Genomic DNA, 17,417 nt, shown 5'->3' with positions numbered 1-17,417 from the left:
AGGGACTTGTTGGACCACATCCCATCATGTGCGCACACAAACCACACTGGAAGTTCAAAGCACTTTTCTCCTTGGGAACGCGTCGTAATGTCTCATTTGGAGTATATTTCTAACTCCATCTTAACAAAAGCAATTGCATTAGTAACATGGTGCCTTGAGGGGATGGTTCAGAATTTGTGGGAAAAGTGGTGGTACACTGGGCTCTTGGTCTAAATACTAAAAAAAGAAGGAAACTGGCAGAAGCCCAGCTCCCAAAGATATCACATCATTCTAACCATGGAATATAAGGAAATTCAAGTGTCTTTTAATTACTACTTTTTCAAATTGCTAATCGCTAATGTCTACTGTTAGCCTTAGCTGTATTAACTTGACCATATTTTTGAGAATATATGGAATCCTGTTATAGTTCTACTTGACTCAGGAAGATAAATATTATAGATAGAAAGATAGATAGATGATAAGTAGGTAGAGAGATTATAGATAGATAAATAGATAGATAGATAGATAGATGATAGACAGACAGATATTTAAAATATTAAAGCATTCATCTGACATGTAATTTTCACAAAGAAAATGACAAGTCAAGTAACACATTTTATCTTAGGGATTAAGACTTGACATGTCAAACTTTCTCTAAAATATATTTACAATATCCAGCATGCCTGTGTGGGCATGTGTGCACACGCCCCTTAATAAACCTACCTTACTTTTTCTCGGTTACTCCCCTGCCTCACATACAAGCCCTCACTTGAGAACTTTCACATATGTCCTCACACATTAGCAGTCACACAAGCCCTGGGACATCACATATCCTCAAATATTTTTTGCTTGTTCGTTTCAAGACAGGCTCTTGCTATGTAGTCCAGGCTAACATGAAACTCAGCATGTAGTTCATCCTGGCCTGAAAACTATGTCGTTCAGGCTAGCCTGGAGCTCACAGTCCTTTTGCATCAGCCTTCTCAGTGATAGTTTTACAAGTTGGCTCTGCCAGGCCTTCAGTAAAATAGTCTTCAACATAGAAAATGGAGGTCAGAGGTGTCTGGTAAGGTGAGGAGCTTTCTATGGATGATTCAAGGGAAGAAATGCAGCCCCTTTCCCATCTGCTCACGCACTCTATCACATGCATGATGCTTGTTGGTATCAATGAACAGACCGCCCTATATTCCTTGGGTTATAATCTAATGCTGTGGTTATTTGCTCTGCTGCCTCCATGGCCACTGGAATTGTTTCAGCTTGGCTCATGTCTCCGCTCTAGTCTCATCCCAGAATGAATTCAAGCCCCAGGGATAGTGTTTTCTTTGACTTTGCAGAATAGAAAATTCCTTATCTGTAGATGTCATTGGGCTGGAAGCTAAAAGTCCAGACTGTACCTCTGACTTAACAATGAGCAACCTTTCTCTAAGACAGTCTTTTGTTGATAGAGTTGTTCGGTAAGTTCCTCCGTGTATGTATGCAGCACGCACACACACACACACACACACACACACACACACACACACACACATGTATGCTTATTGGAAAAGGACAGACATATCTGCTGAGATATTTTAAATGCACATGTGATGTGAAAATACTCTCTTCTGTTTTTTCCATCTAGGACTGCATCCTGCAGAAAAGCCACACTTTAAGTCGATGCCATTGGTGGGGATGTGATCCCCAGTGGGCATGCCGTCAGTGGTCCATAGCTTCCTCCTAATTCATTTGCTTCACTTAGTTTCCTGTCAGCTATGTAGCTGAGCCTACCATGAGGCTGCTGATGTCAGTGGGAAATGGTTTTATTTTTATTTTATTTAGTTTTTCATTTCTTTGTTCATTCCCCACAAGAGATCGCTGGGCAGAGGTGCCAGTGTACACCTGACTTCTAATAAGGACTTCCAGCTGAAGCCTGCCTCCCCCTTCCTCCCTTTCTCCCTCCTTCCTTCCCTCCCCCTCCTTTCCCCCACTCCTCCTTCTCTCCCTCCATGGTGGGTTCTGAGTCTGGTTGCGGGGAGGGATTGGGAATGATAAAGTCAACAATACCTTTTGCTGACTCTCCACGGAAATCTTAGCTTTGAACAGGTGCAATTAGAAAAAAAATGAAAATCAAATCAAAACAAAACCTTCAGAGAGCTCTGTAAGAAAACAGTCTTAGTCATCACTGCATGTGAATTGATTTTTCTCTTCTCAGCAGATTAAAGGGGCAGTACCCCTGCAATCGTTGGTCTGTGTCAAGGCCTTCCATCAAAACAGAGGGTGGTTCTGTTTTATATGGTGGTGGAGGTAGATGGTGATGGTCTTTATTGTGAATGATTATAGACTATTCATTGTCTAGACAGAAAGTCTTTTTTTTTTAATAATGAGAATCATAAATGGTTCTCAACTAACAGCGCTCGTATGGAGCCGGTCAGCAATCCAGATACTGCATTTATTTAGATACCAGATCTCCAGATCCCTCTCCAAGTTGATAATTCCTATGAAAATATCCAATCAATCAATTTCCAACAACTCAAAAAACTATACTTTATGGTAGCATCATTCCCATCAACCTTTAGAAGTTTCTCGGGTCCCGAGTTTGGAAAATCTTCCATAGCCCTGCTCCTTCCTGAACATCTGCCTCAGTTCTCAGCTTCTCCTAAAGCTGTCGATTCTGGCCACCTGCTCCCATCTCAGGAGGGACAGGGCTGCTGGAGGTGTTATGGTCTCCACAGAAGAGGACGTATCTGTCACCTGAGTTTACAGACAATCGGTCACCTGTGTTTACACACAGAATACTTAATTTCTAAGCTTTGGGCTGAAAATTTTTAAAATGCAGGCGATAATGGCGTACGGCCCACAAGGTTGCTTCATAAATGAATGCTAAACTGAATGAGAAGACTTTTACCACAGAGGTAATGCTTTACTTACCACAGATACCATTGCTTTATCCAGACCGATCTTGCTACTCCCGATAGGTCTATCAGAGGGGGAAATTAACAAAAAGACTAATAAGTTTCCTATGTCAAAAATAACATAGACTGGTCCTGGGGACATAGCTTAGCTGGTAGAGTGCTTGCCTGGCACAAACGAAGACCTTGGTCTGATCTCTAACACTGAATACACAAGGCATTTTGATGCATGTCTGGAGGAGTCTTAGCACTTGGGTGGTGGAGGCAGGAGGATTAGGAGTTCAAGGCTGCCAATGGCTATTAAGTTTGAGGCTAGTTTGGGATACATTAGACCCTGCCTCTGAGACAGAAAGAGAGGGGGGAAGGGAGAGGGGGAGGGGGAGAGGGAGAGGGAGTGGGAGACAGAGACAGAGAGAGAGAGGAATACCATAACTTAAAACCTAATAACTTCTTCCTTAAATTTAACTAGAAAATACTAAAAGTAGAAGTGTCTAAGAAGCTCTGAAGGTTGAAGGAAGGCCCAGAAGAAACTGCTACCTGGAAGCCATGATAGGTCATAAGCAAGCTCAGTGATCATGCTTCTCTGAAGGTTACATTCGGCAAAACCTAATTGGACTATCATATCAGATTTACCCAGTTATTATACTTGTGTTTATTTGTTCCTTTTGACTTCTGAATGTGTTTGTACATTTGTCTTTGCACCACTGAGAGTTCAAGAAAGACATGTATAATGACTCCACGTGTCTCCAATCCAGGTGATCCAACACCAGGAGCTGGTTACATGGGCGGAGAAGGAACTGAAGAGTGAATGCGGGCCGTGAGAGGAGGGACAGGGGGACATTAGTACCAGCCTAGGAGAAAGAGAGGAGAGCAGTTGCCAAAGATGGGACCATCTCTCAGAAGCAGAAATGGCAGGAAGTTGCAGGAATGAAGATGAGAAGAGAAGGGGAGGGCCCTCCTGCCAAACAGGAGCTGTAGAGAGATGCACCCAAGCCAGAGAGGTGTCACATATGTGAAGAAGCCCCATGACTTCCTTCCTCCTTCTGCTCCGTGAGTCCTTTGGCCAAACTGCCAGGCAGCCAGAGGGCAACAGAGGCTGAGGAATGGAACTTTCTTCAGTAGGGAGCTAAGAGCTCGCAGTCCCAGAGCAGAAAGCCTAACGGTAGAAGGAGCAACTGCATGTCGTTCTCTGGAGTGGGCCAGGGCATGGTTCTCCACACCGGCATTGCTGCTTCCCTAGCGTGAGTCCCCTTTGTAAAGATAAGAACTCCAAGAGGAGATTTCACAGTGAAATTCAAGAGGACAGCCTGAAAAGGAACAAAGAATATGTTTAAACTTGTGGGACACTGTAGCTCATGGCTTGTGTTCTCTGTCTACTACCAGATGACTTAGCAAAAGTTTTCTTTGTGTGTGAGTGTGTGTGTGTGTGTGTGTGTGTGTGTGTGGAGTGTGTGTGTGTGTGTGTGTCTGTGTCTGGTCTGTGTGTTGTGTGTGTGTGTGTGTGGTTGTGTGTGTGTGTGTGTGGGTGTGTGTGGGTGTGTTTGTGTGTGTGTGTGTGTGTGTGTGTGTGTGTGTGAGTGTGTGTGTGTGTGTGTGTGGGTGTGTGTGTGAGTGTGTGGGTGTGTGAGTGTGTGTGTGTGAGTGTGTGTGTGTGAGTGTGTGTGTGAGTGTGTGAGTGTGTGTGTGAGTGTGTGAGTGTGTGGTGTGTGTGAGTGTGTGTGTGTGTGTGTGTGTGTGTGTGTGTGTGTGAGTGTGTGTGTGTGTGTGTGTGGGTGTGTGTGTGAATGTGTGTGTGTGTGTGAGTGTGTGAGTGTGTGTGTGAGTGTGTGTGAGTCTGTGTGTGTGTGTGTGTGTGTGTGTGTGTGTGTGTGTGTGTGTGTGTGTGTGTGTGTGTGTGTGTGTGTGTGTGTGTGTGTGTGTGTGTGTGTGTGTGTGTGTTTGTGTGTGTGTGTGTGTTTGTGTTGTATTTCAGAAAATCTTGATTATCAGTGTGATCAGTCATCCCTCCAGGATCTGGAGGAAATGATTAGGGGAAGCTAAGCTTCAAAATCATTTAGATAACTGCAATGACAAGGATTCATTTTTGTAACCTTAATCTCAAGAACGGTTTAAATAGTATTCACGCAAAGGTTTGCAAATGGCCCATTTGCAGTAGCCCAAATGGTGATGGATTCTGAATTTTGTTATTTTATATAATGCCTTTCTAAGCTCCTCAACAGTGATCATCTAGCATTTTTGTGTTCAAATATCAAAGCAATTAAAAAGAAAAAAAAAACAAAACAAAGGCAACTCTTATGGGGGCCCCACACATAGAATGTTCCAGGGTAGCACAGGCTTTGCCTCATGGCCCAAAGGTAGGTTTCAGCAAGATGGGCCATGTCTAACATTTCGCTATTGCTGGACACCAGCCAGTAAAGTGAGACGTGCTTCACCATCTAAAAACTATGATGCAACTCCTTCCCAGGCTCCTGTTCGTTCCCACACTTGCTCTGTTCTCCAGGCCTTGATTCAAGAAGTTCACCCGTGGTGTGTTTATTTTTAAAGCAGTCATTGCAAGAGCTATCACCTTACTGACAAACAAATCAAAGGCTGACTGGATGTCAGGTTGAAAATATCCTTGGATGTGGGTGGAGCCTGGCACTATACATCTGCGAATGAATTTCCTGGTTTGGACATAGTTGCTGCATTTCACACATTCGTCTGCTGAGATAAGTAACCCTCTGTAGAAACGTTCTCCTTCCTGACATTTCTAGGAGGAATCATTCCAGCCACGTGGCTATAGGTTGGGCTTGATTTAGAAGACACCAGGAAGACTCCTGTTGCTCTGTAATTACTGTCTCCCTGAGTCTGGAACATAGAGACCAAGACCCATCTTTCTCAGATAGACTTGGTGTGTAGACTTGGATACTGTTTGGGTGCCTTCTGGGCCCATGTTATTGTCTTTTCCCAGATGCACATAGGACTAAGGCACAGCAGCCATGTTTGTACCAGTTGACTTCGTCCTCAATGGACTGAGTCATCAGTCACATGATACATTCAGTATTTGTTTGTTTTTGTTTTTAATTTATTCTCCTCTCATATATTACATCTTATCTGCGGTTTCTTCTACCTCCTCTCATCTTCCCCTATCCACTCCCTTCAGAAAAGTGAAGGCCTTCCAGGGATATAAACTAAAAATGGAGTATCAAGTTGCAGGAAGACGAGGCTGGATGAGGCAATCAACTCAGACGGAGGAAAGGGGTACCGAAAGCAGGCGAAAGAATTAGAGATCTGCTCCGAGAGTAGCTGCAGGTGTCATATGTGGGTCAATAGGTGGCAGAGAAGGGAGAGGCTATGTTTATGCACAGCGTTCAGTGTTCTGACCTGTGAATGTCGAAATGATTACTAACTGGCCTCACACTCCCTGAGAAAAAGAAAGTCTGAGATGACCACCAGTCTCGTCTGATGCTGCACAGGGTGGGAGAGAGCTAGGGACCAGAACCCCACCTCCAACCACTGTCCCTCAGAGGAGTGAGCCCCAGGAGTGAGCCTGAGACAGTCTACTCTTGAATAAGGGCACTCAGCCACCATGTCTGAGGGAGGAGCAAGCCCGAGATGACATCCTGACTAGTTCTGTGGGGTCCAGACAGAGAGCTAGACTGATATGACCCAATGCCCTACACTGTGCAGGCCTCGGGGAGCAAACCATGATTGAAATGACCCCTGCCTGTCTCTATAGTGCATGGGTGGGACATAGCATTCTTGAGACAACTCCTGAGACAACCATCTTACCAGGGTATTGTAGAAGAGCTGGCCCTGGGGGCATAAGAGCAGGAGAGCTGACCCTACTCCTAGCAATACTCAGGAGAGCAAACCCACACGTTGTGGGAGTTGCGGGTGAGTGGGCCTGGGGTTATGAGTGTAGGACAGCTGACCCTGCCATGTACCTCCCATGCAGTGGTATGAAGTAGGAAGTGATACCTCTTCCTACCTCCTTCCCTCCTCAGCACCTGTGAGGTGGGAGACCTGGTTCTGGGGTCATGAGAGCAGGAGAACTGGTCCTACATCTCACCAGCTGCAGCACTTGGAAGAGTGGGCCCTGAACCTCTCCTAGGCAGCACAGTAGAACTGTCGCTGGTGGTGGGGGCACCAGTGTGCTAGCCCCAACGGCAGGAGGGTGAGACAGCTGGCTCTGACATTTGTCTATCTTGTAGTGACATGGATGAGAGAAAGATGCCTCTCCTGTACCCCTTGCCACCTACAGCAGGCAAAGAGAGCTGGTCCTGAGGTCATCAGAGTAGGAGAGCTGTCCCTGTCCCTTACCAGCTGCAACACTCGGTAGAGTGGGCTCTGAAACTTGCCTGGAGCTGGCCTCAGTTGCAGGGGTCTAGTGAGTATGTGAGAGAAGGAGAGCAAGTGGGATGACCAGCTCAGATAACTCTCAGGCCCTGATCCAAGGCTTTGAATTGGCCCACCCCCACATCTATCTCATCAATGAACTGCTGGAGCACACGAAGGGGCCAGTCCTAAAGATTCAAGACTACAGGATCTCCATGTCACAGGCAACATCAGGATATCCAAGAGAAGTCCCATCGAGGTTCCAGTACTGATAGAGTAGCAGAAGCCATAGGCCTTATACCAGACCAAGGAGTCATTGCAACGAACATTTGCAAGCAAAGGCATGTGGATAAAAGGGTAAACTGTGGGACACACTGTGACACGCTACAACTTCCACAAGATTTTTTTCTCTCTGTTTGGAGATGACAAGAGTGCAAGGTTGCAAGGGTGGAGGGGAGGTTCAAGGGGATGGGGAGATGAGTAGCATTGGGATACATGATGTGAAATTCACTAAGAACCAATACAAAGTTTTAAAAAAAGAATCAGAGATAACCCCTACTCCCATGGTTAGGAGTCCCACAGAAACACCAAACTACACAACAATAACATATATGCAGAGAACCTAGCTCAGCCCCATACTGGCTCCCTGATTGCGGTCTCCATGAATCCTTATGAGCCTGGGTTAGTTGATTCTGTGAGTTTTCTTATGCTGTCCTTGACCTCTCTGGCTCCTACAAACCTTCCTCTCCATTTTCCAAAGGATTCTTGTGTTAAACCCAGAGTTTAGCTCTGGGTCTCTGCATCTGCTCCTAACAGTTGCTGGGTAAAGCCTCTATGATGACAATCATGCTAGACTCTTGTCTATGAGTATAGCAGAATCATTAGGAATCATTTTGTTGCAGCCTCCTCCTCCCCCCTCCCCCCTCTCCCTCCCCCTTCACCTCCTCCTCCTCCTTTCTCTTCCATTGGTTGTGTTTGGTTCTATTATGGGTCTCTGGTCTATCCAAGCATCTGGTTTCTGGTCCTCCAGGCAGTGTTGTAGGGGTGGGGGTAGGGTGCTTTCTCTTGTGGCTTGTCTTTCAAGCTGTACTGATTATTGGTTGTTCATTCCAATGATGCATTTGTATTAATTGGGTAACCCTGCCCCCTGTGGTGATTTTGGAACTGAACTTGGCTTTTTGAGGTAGAGGAGTGCCTTCCTCTGTAGCAGGTTACCCTTGACCTTGAGTTTATCTCACTATCAAGTCTTGACTGGTAGGACGACTGGCCTCTGCTGCAATGCCCAGCTTAAATGTACACTTTATTTTTCTGTTGATCTGTGGGGATAGGCGCATATATTGTCTAAATCTTGGCTCTTATGAACAGTGCTACAATAAATGTGAGAGAGCAGTCCTTCATTCACGCCGTCTTCCATTACTTTGGAGATATATATCAACCCAGACGGAGGACTGCTAGATTTTAAAGTAGTTCATTTAAAACTACACAGCATAGAGGACCCTCCGTGCTACGTTCACGGGGAGCATTCCTGATGACACTGTCCAATTTTCTCCACACCCACAGCATTTGCTCTTTTTGGTCTTTTTGCTGACAAACCTTCTTGCTGAGGCAAAAAGCCAGCTCACTTTGGTTCTAACTTGTATTTCTCTGATCATTTGAGATATTAAGCACCTAAAAATTATTTATTTTAGCCAGGTGTGATGGTACACCCAGCACTCGAGAGGCTAAGGCAAAACTCTGTAAGTTTCAGGATAGTCTGTTCTACATAGTGAACCCTAGCTCAACATATTTTATTTTATTTGTAAAAAAGTTTTTATTAATTGAACATATTTTTAATTGTTGTGCAAGACCACCAAAATTCTGTATGTTTATGGGGTATTGTAATACCATTAGGTATCGTAATATATCATTTATATATTGCTTAAATCCAGGTAAAATATCTATTTCCTCAAATGCTGATTAAAAGCACGAATTCTCCCCTCTAGCTTTCTGAGATACTCCGTAGCTGTCACTTACGCTTACCTTGCTACACATTAGTACAGTGGCGTTTCCTGTTTCCATGGAGCTAATGTGGAATACCCACACCCTTTCCCAGACTCCCTTTTTAGAACTTGGTATCCACCCCAAAATGATACATTTAAACTGCAAAAAATTTCAAATTACCTTGAAACTTTTCTTTTAAAAACTTGCCAATGTACCGTCTTCTACCAGATAACGCCTTTGTAAAAGTAGCTTGAAGAAGGCAACTCTGGGTCATTTTTCCCATTATTGTAAATACGATAGTGCATTTTAATTATTTTTGCACTTAATTTTGATCTTTTATTTATTGAAATCTTCACATGTGGGTGGAATGTGTTGTGATCACCTTTTAGCCACCCCTGACTCTGCTCTTTCTCTCCCTAGCTCCAAACTCCTACCACTTCTTCCACATTTCAATTCATGCCGCCTGCTGGAATATCGACTGATTTTGCTGGTTTATAGATCTTGTGTGGGTAACCAGAACAGCAGCGCGTTCATGATTGAGTCAGCCATGTCATGTCCAGAAGTCAGCACTTCCCAGCCTTCCTCCCCATTCTCCAGCTCCTACATCCGTTCTCTCCCCTTTTCTGACATCCCCCCACCCCCACTCTCACCCCCACCCCCATGCCTAAGTAGGTTTGGTACAGATGTTCCATTTAGGGCTGAGCACTCTGTAATCATTTAATCCCAGTGCTCTGACCAGTTTGCTAACTACTGCCCGCTCCACAACAAGTTTCTCTGGCCAAAGTTGAGAGTGGTGCTAATCCATGGGCATCAGTACGCATGTTTAGAAGGCAGTTGGAAACATCACCATTTTAGCAAAACAACAGTTGTCGGTCGGTTCCCCAGTTGGGCCTTTTACTTCCCCTTGGGTGTGTTTTTAAATTATGAAGAAGACCCACAGGGCAGACAGTCTTTTTCAGCCTTTAAAAAGTCAACTGCTTGTCTTAGGTAGCTTGCACAGATTTTAATCAGTCGGAAAACGGCAGAGATGTAGCATTAACGAGCACCATTTCCTGAACACCAGTGGTATGGTCCTGTTTTAGGAGAGGGGCTTTTACCAATTCACAAGCCGGGACATTCTGCTTGTCAGCAAGTTTGTATTGTGTTGAGGAAAGATGGAGGTCAGATCTTATTGCTCTCACAAGGAGCCCCTAAGACGTAGCCAGATGTTTTGGCCCCACTGGGCCTGTGGTGCATCTGTGCTCTGAATGAGATGTCAAAGGGTGTGCCCTAGACGTCCACTGTACCCATGGATATACTTCTAACTGACCTAAGATTTCGTTGGCGGTGCTCAGGCAACAAACACGGACTTTCATGAAGTTAAGCAGAATGGGAATTAATTGGAAGAATATTGTGTAGCTCAGAGTCCAGAAGGCACAGTTGGATACCTTCCTGGTGGGGAAGAACAAGATGCAGAGGCTCTTGACTGAAGTCTCAGCAGGAACGTCTGGGTCCATTCTACAGGGGGTGGGAGGGGGCAGGGAGGGGGCAGGGAGGGCATTGTGGGCTGCCTCTGCTCCAATGGTCTTCTCTCCCAGGGTTCCTCCACAGGAGACTCAGCTTACAGGGCTAGCAACTTTACTGATCCAGCTTGGGTCAGCACTTACTTCTCTAACCAGAGGATGTTAGATTCTGTTGATTGACACTTGGAATGGGGCCTGGGCAGTTCACCATTGGGAAAGGGAAAGGAACAGAGGCTGAACCAACTCCAGCCAACAGTGTCCTGACTTTTGTTTTGATTTTTATTTCTGGATCCCCGTGCCCTTAACTTCTATTAGGAATTTACCCAGACTTCTTTTTTCTCCTTCTCCTTCCTTCTCTCCCTTCCTTTTCTTTTTAATTTTTAAAATTAGACATTTTTAAAATGTTTTTTCAAATTTTCTATTTTCTCTCTCTAATTCATATCTTTCATGGTTTTGTTCTTTTTTAAAGCAAACTCTTGGTAGCATTGATACAGAAGAAACTGTAGAATTTGGAGTTCAGCATTTGAAAAAAATTACTTGCTGAACTTACAGAGGACCCAGGTTCCGTTTCTCAGTGCCACGTGGTGTCTCAAACCGTTTATAATTGAATGTCGTCTTCTGGCATCTTTGCACAGCAGGCACATATGTGGCACAGATACATATGTGTACACACACACACACACACACACAGTAAAAATAATACACACATACAGAGTAAAAGTAAAAACCTTTTTTTTTAATTTAAAGAATGCTGTAGGTTTTGATGAGTTGGGATATAAATACAAACCTCATGCTCAGCCTTCTTATGCTATGTAATTTTTATGGCTGTTTGAGGGATTGAAGACAATTCTACCCAGAAAGCCATGTATCAAACACAAAGAGTATCCTTAATCTATCAACATTATTCGTGTAACCTTTACCAGTTCTTATTATTGACCTAAGTGATAATTTAAATATCACCATTTTCTCCCTGATTTTAAGAGCATACATAATTAGTGAAAATAAGCTTGTTCACAGTGCAACTTGAAACAGCTTAGCATGAACTTGCACATGTTTGTTGCCAGCATTTAAGAGGTAGAGATAGAAGGACTGGGGATTTCAGGCCTGCCTCGGCTACATAGTACGTTTGAGGCTAGCCTGTGCTACATGATATCTTTTTTCAAATGAACAACAATAATGAAAACTTATGTCTTTGCAAGTAAAACTTTTTTATTCCAATATCAGTCCCAATAATAGTGGTCAGTGACTTAAGCTATGTGTACCATTAACACACTTGTCATACACAGTTTTCCTGGAGCAAAAGCCGAGCTGACATATGTTGCTTGTCTTTTCTTCATGTAAAACTTAAAATGTGGTAAAAAAGCAGAAAACAACCCAATAATGCTGGTACCTTTGTTGCTTCCTACTTCTGTAAAGAGACACCAAGAAAGCATTTAGCCGGGGCCTTGCCTACAGTGTCAGAAGCTTAGTCCAAGACCATCATGGCAGTAGACAGGCAAACTGGCGTGGCACTGGGGTAGTAGGTGAACACTTTCATCGTGTCTACAGATAGCAGGAAGAGAGACTGGTCCCGAGTAGGCTTTTAAAACCTCAGAAAGCTCAACCCCAGTGACACACCTCCTCCAACAAGGCCACACCTCCGAATCCTTCCTAAACAGTTCACCAACTGAAGCCGACCTTTCAATATGGTTCCACCAATCCTGTTTGACAAATTAGAAAAGCAGCAAGAACACAGAATTGAGGTGATTTACATATCTTGCTCAAGGTCATGTAAGTAGACCCAGTGTTCAAACACAGCTGATGTCTCCATATGACACAGAAGAAGAGGCCAGACTACTGGTATCTGTTTAAAAGTCTCTTTGTATTTAACTAATTGGAACAAACTTTGAGTCTGTTGGTTCAGTCTGCCAACAAGTCTTTCTCAGATTGTGACTGGTGTTATATAAATACTGGACAGATATGACAGATATGTGTTAAGTGAATAAAAAAGATATATTTCATTTACAAAACTCCTTCGCAATGGTGTTCAAAATGCCGAGAAACAGTCTGTGTAACTTACAATATTAGCTAAGATATCATTCTTTGACCATCCCCTAGTCCCCATGCTTACTCTTAAGCAGTAAGCCCCTGCCACTTATTCCTAGGCAGGAAGCACTCTAGTAGTCAATGGTCTTGACCTTTGACCCCTGGATCCTGCTATTTTATCATGCTATTCCTGGGGACATTGAGCATCCAATTCTTACACTGGATCCTAAAGGGAAAGAAAAATAAATAGATTTTCATCTCTGACCTAACAAATGCATCTTTAGCTTTTGAAACTTCCCGACAGCTTTTTGTGTTAGCATGAATGGGAACATCAGATCTCCCAAGAATTGTCTCTGCGACCTTCCCAACAGGAAGTGTGAGGGCATCTCGGTTTATTTCTGCTTCTGATTATTTCCTTTAATAAGTGCTAAGTAGGCTCTATCCAGTTATTTTCCAGTGCACTTCTCCAAATCACCCAGTAGCGTGTGCTAACACGTCTGTCTCTTGTTTTAACGATGAGATGGCAGCCTCCTTGTCTGCAGTGTGCCCGGGGGGACACAGGCTAATTTCTACTCTGATAAATCAATTTAGACTGGGAGAGAGCCCTGATGATGGAAAAGTCAGTTGTTTTGCTCCGTTAATATTTACTGAATGTGCACACATGAACACGACAGACGACACTTCCATTTGTAGTGTCATTGTCACTGTTACAGAAAGGAACAAATATGACTGCTATGGTCTGGATCAATAACTCTAAAGACCTGCATATCTGAGGTGTAGTAGGCAACCTTAATCAGATGGGAACTTGGAATTTAAACCACTAGGGGTGTGTTTTTAAAGGGGTGTTAGGGGTTCCAATTTTTTCCTGGTTCTCATAGCCTCCTCAGCTACTTGCCCCTGTCAAAACACATTGGTTTTACAGGCTGAGATTAATGAAGTCACCTGGTCCCAGACTGAGACCTCTGAAATCTCAAGTCAACATAAGCTTCTCTTCTTTTCTTATAAGTTGTCTGAATCGGACATTTTGTTACAGTCATGGAAAGGGGGCTAATTTCTTGCTCATGGTCAATTTATTCATTTAGCACAAACACAATTATTGAAAGTCAGCCACTCACATGATTCCCAGCCTTCGGAATGCTCAGAATTGGCAACGGGAGGAGTGTTTTAGATATGTGTGTGGCTGCTGCTGGTGGAAGTTTCTGGAAAGTTAAGAAGACAGTGAGAATACAGCAGTGCATCATAAACAGTCTATTGCACTGAGTTTAGGAATGGGCCACTGAATGATCCGGGGATGTGCTGAGAGCGGGGAAAAGTCAGGCAAGTCTTCCTATAATGGTCGAACTGAATTTTAATATCTAAATTATGGTATTGAGCAAGGACTGTCAGTATTTTTCATCTATTGCAGCCATGGGAATAACAGGGGTAGACTTAAGAGTAGCCTGGAATGCAGGACAGGAAGAGCTGGGTAGCTAATGTTACAGAGCTTAGCCTCTTGTCTCATAATCAGTGGGACTCCAGAAAGAACTGAAATTAAGCAAGAATCAAAGAGAATTAGTGTTAGAAAACCAAGTTCTTTTTGATAAAGTTCTAATAAACACGGATGCTTTTTGGAGTAGTGATTTGATTTCTAGGGAAATATATTATGGTTGAAAATTCATGAGATCATCTATACCTATGACCATGGGATCTACCTAAGATCTATTAAAGCAGAGTTTAAAAAACTGAATTTTAGTAAATTTATATGATAATGAATATTAGATATTTTAAAATACAAAATAATTTGTAGCTAGTGAAAATTACCCATTACAAATATTCAAAAAGAAAATGTTAGAGACAAGGCAGTATAATTATGATCTTTAAAATATTTCTTCAGATATATTTGTAAGAACACGCTTAAGACATCAAATGTTTAAGTATGAATAGCTTTCAACACTGGAATTATAGGTATTAAATTTTACTTTTAACTTACATTTTGTAAATTTAAATAATGAGTAATATTACTTTTCCAACAAGAAAATAAATACATTTACATCCCAGCACTTGGGAGGTAGAGGCTGGAAGATCAGAATCAGGGTCGTGTGCTGCTAGGCAGTGAGCTCAAAACTAGCCCGGGATACATAAGGCCCTGCCTCACGCAAGTGAACGAGAACCCACCAACCAAACGGAAGCTACCCTACCTGAAGTGATTAGTAGCAGAGACGTAGAAATGCTCACTTCGGGATTTGTCTCCTTTTGTTGTATTCCTCAGAAGATGTTCTGTGCTGTCCTCCTTTCCTCGGGATCTGTGACCTCAGACACCCTGGAACAAGAATTAAAAGCATGGCCTCCAGGACTGTTGGGCACTGGGTTTGGAGTAATCGCACTTGAACCCTGCTTGTGGGAGCCCTGGCTGGCAGCTGCCGATGGCTGCCTGCCGGTCTCAGCACTCACAAACCATCAACGCCACTTACTTGCCTTAAAGAAGGTAAAATCCTCCCCAAAGTCCAAAACTCTTAGTCCTGTTGACCCTTCCCCAACGATCCTATGCAGTCAGCAACTCCTGTGGCCCCCGAGGCTCTCGTTCTGAGGTCACCGAAGCACCCGAAATCTCAAGCCAGCCCCTCCTGACTTCCTCAGATCCAAGCTGCTCAGACTTTACATTGTATCCTTCCTCTTGTATTCTTCTCATTTTTGTTTTCCTTCTCGATTATAACAAACTTACATCACTTCCTCCTTTCCCTTCTTCCCTCCTGTATACCTCTCCTTGCTCATCTTTAAATTAATTCATAGCTTTTCTCATTAATTGCTGTTACATGCATACACATGTGTGTGTACACACACAGACACAGACACAGACACAGACACACACAGACACACACACACACACACACACACACACACACACACACACACACACACACAGACCTACCTAAATATAACCTGCCTAGTCTATGCCGTGCTACTCTTATGTCTTCTTCTAAAGCCGTCTTCTACCAGCCTTCCTTCTAACCTCCTGTCGGTGCCTTCCTTTGGACTCTGTTTTCCTGTAGTCTGACTTGCTGCTATTTCCACACTAAGATCAAATCAGTCAAGACTTTAGCATGGAGTGGAGAGGGACTCAGGTGCTCCCACTCCTCACCCCAAACCTTGGACTGTTGATGGTTTCTAAGGGAGGAAGGGTCTGTTTTCCCTACAGCAAGCCACAAGGTAGATGACCCCAAGGTTTTTCCTCAGTAGCCCTGAAGCTACAGATGAGATTTTGAGTGTGCACTTGATAATTTTTTGAAAGAAGATCTAAACCTTTGATAAAATTCTCAAAGAAATGCAATGGATGTGTTATTAAATTATTCTAATAAACCGTGGCACAAACTTACATCTTTGGACTTATTTATCTACACAATTCTCATGTTCCATCTCTGAACCCTGTGAGGTTTCATTTGCTTTCCCTGGGAATGACCCATATCTCCGCACAGACTCTCCTGCCTTGGCAAACAGAGGAGTACCATATGCCGGGAGATGTGGAAATCGTGCCTGCTCGCCCCTCCCCATTGAGGCTTCCTTTTAGTCACCTGGGAACTCCTCTTCATTCACGGGACATATTTTCCATGAACATATTTTTTTCAAATTCAGAATAAGATTAAATTCTGGCTAGGAAGTGGAGGCACACACCTTTACTCCCGGTACTTAGGAGGCAGAGACAGGTGGATTTCTGTGAGTTAGAGGTCAGCCTGATCTGCAAACAAAAAATTAAAACAACAACAACAACAACAAAAACAAAAAATAATAAATTTGGTTTAAAAAGGAGTGGAGTTTGGGCAAACTTACGGGGTTTCATATATGTGGTTAAGTTTATTGTTGCCAGGGAAACTTGGGGGTAGCAGTAAGTAATTAATAGATAGAAAAATAATTGAAACACTTTATATTCTCTGAAGGTGTGAAGGAAAGAGGGTACTGGAACTACACAAATCCCGATCTACCAATCAAAAGTAGCATTGACCTTGGACTGGATGCTAGAGAGGTGAAGGAGTAGGGAACACCCTGAAATTATTTTGGTAGTTGTGGCCATTTTCTGTGTCCAAAGGTCTTGTGTTTGGGGTGCCAAATGATGTTAACTGTCCTTGTTTGTAGCTCCCTAGCCCAGTTCTATCATGGCATATGTTACCTATTTGCTCTTTTTTTTCTTTTCTTTTTTTCGGAGCAGGGGACTGAACCCAGGGCCTTGAGCTTGCTAGGCAAGTGCTCTACCACTGAGCTAAATCCCCAGCCCACCTATTTGCTCTTACAGGCAGATTGGCATGTTGGGCTGTGCTGCATTCCTTGAAGGTCCACAGACACTCCGTGCATTTGCCACAAGCCTCCTTCTGCTGAGCCTACCTTAGGAAAATTCCACTGGTTCTTTCCTCCAAACACACCATGTACAAAACTATTTCCACACCTTCCTGTGTCCCTTTTTTCATTTTTCTTGGGAATTATATGCTTTTTAATGTAGTTTTATGAGAAATATTACTCATTTAAAAAAAATCAATATAAGTGGCTGTTGAGATGCTTTGGCCAATATAAAGAGCTTGTCATACAAGTTCGATGGTCTGCGTGCGATCTGTGGAACTGACCTACGAGTAGAAATGGAAGGAACTACAGGGAACTGTCCTCTAACTGCTACGCTTGCACCTTGTGGTACGTGCTTCCCCCAATGATAATAAATCAAGTGGAAGACACTGAGAAATCATTATGATAGACATCTTTCTTACAC

The 17,417-nt window shown here is 43.5% G+C and overlaps 1 non-coding gene across 1 annotated transcript; it reads left to right on the top strand.

Moving 5' to 3' along the window:
- The first annotated feature begins 6,133 nt into the window (after positions 1-6,133).
- Positions 6,134-6,265, top strand: LOC116904765. Its single transcript, XR_004388438.1, has one exon. It is a non-coding gene; the product is annotated as a small nucleolar RNA SNORA17 (small nucleolar RNA).
- Positions 6,266-17,417: the final 11,152 nt, after the last annotated feature.

This window comes from Rattus rattus, chromosome 6 (assembly GCF_011064425.1).
Source record: "Rattus rattus isolate New Zealand chromosome 6, Rrattus_CSIRO_v1, whole genome shotgun sequence".
Taxonomy (NCBI): Eukaryota; Metazoa; Chordata; class Mammalia; order Rodentia; family Muridae; genus Rattus; species Rattus rattus.
The sequence above is the reverse complement of the archived record's forward strand: the minus strand, read 5'-3'. Positions and strand labels throughout refer to the sequence as shown.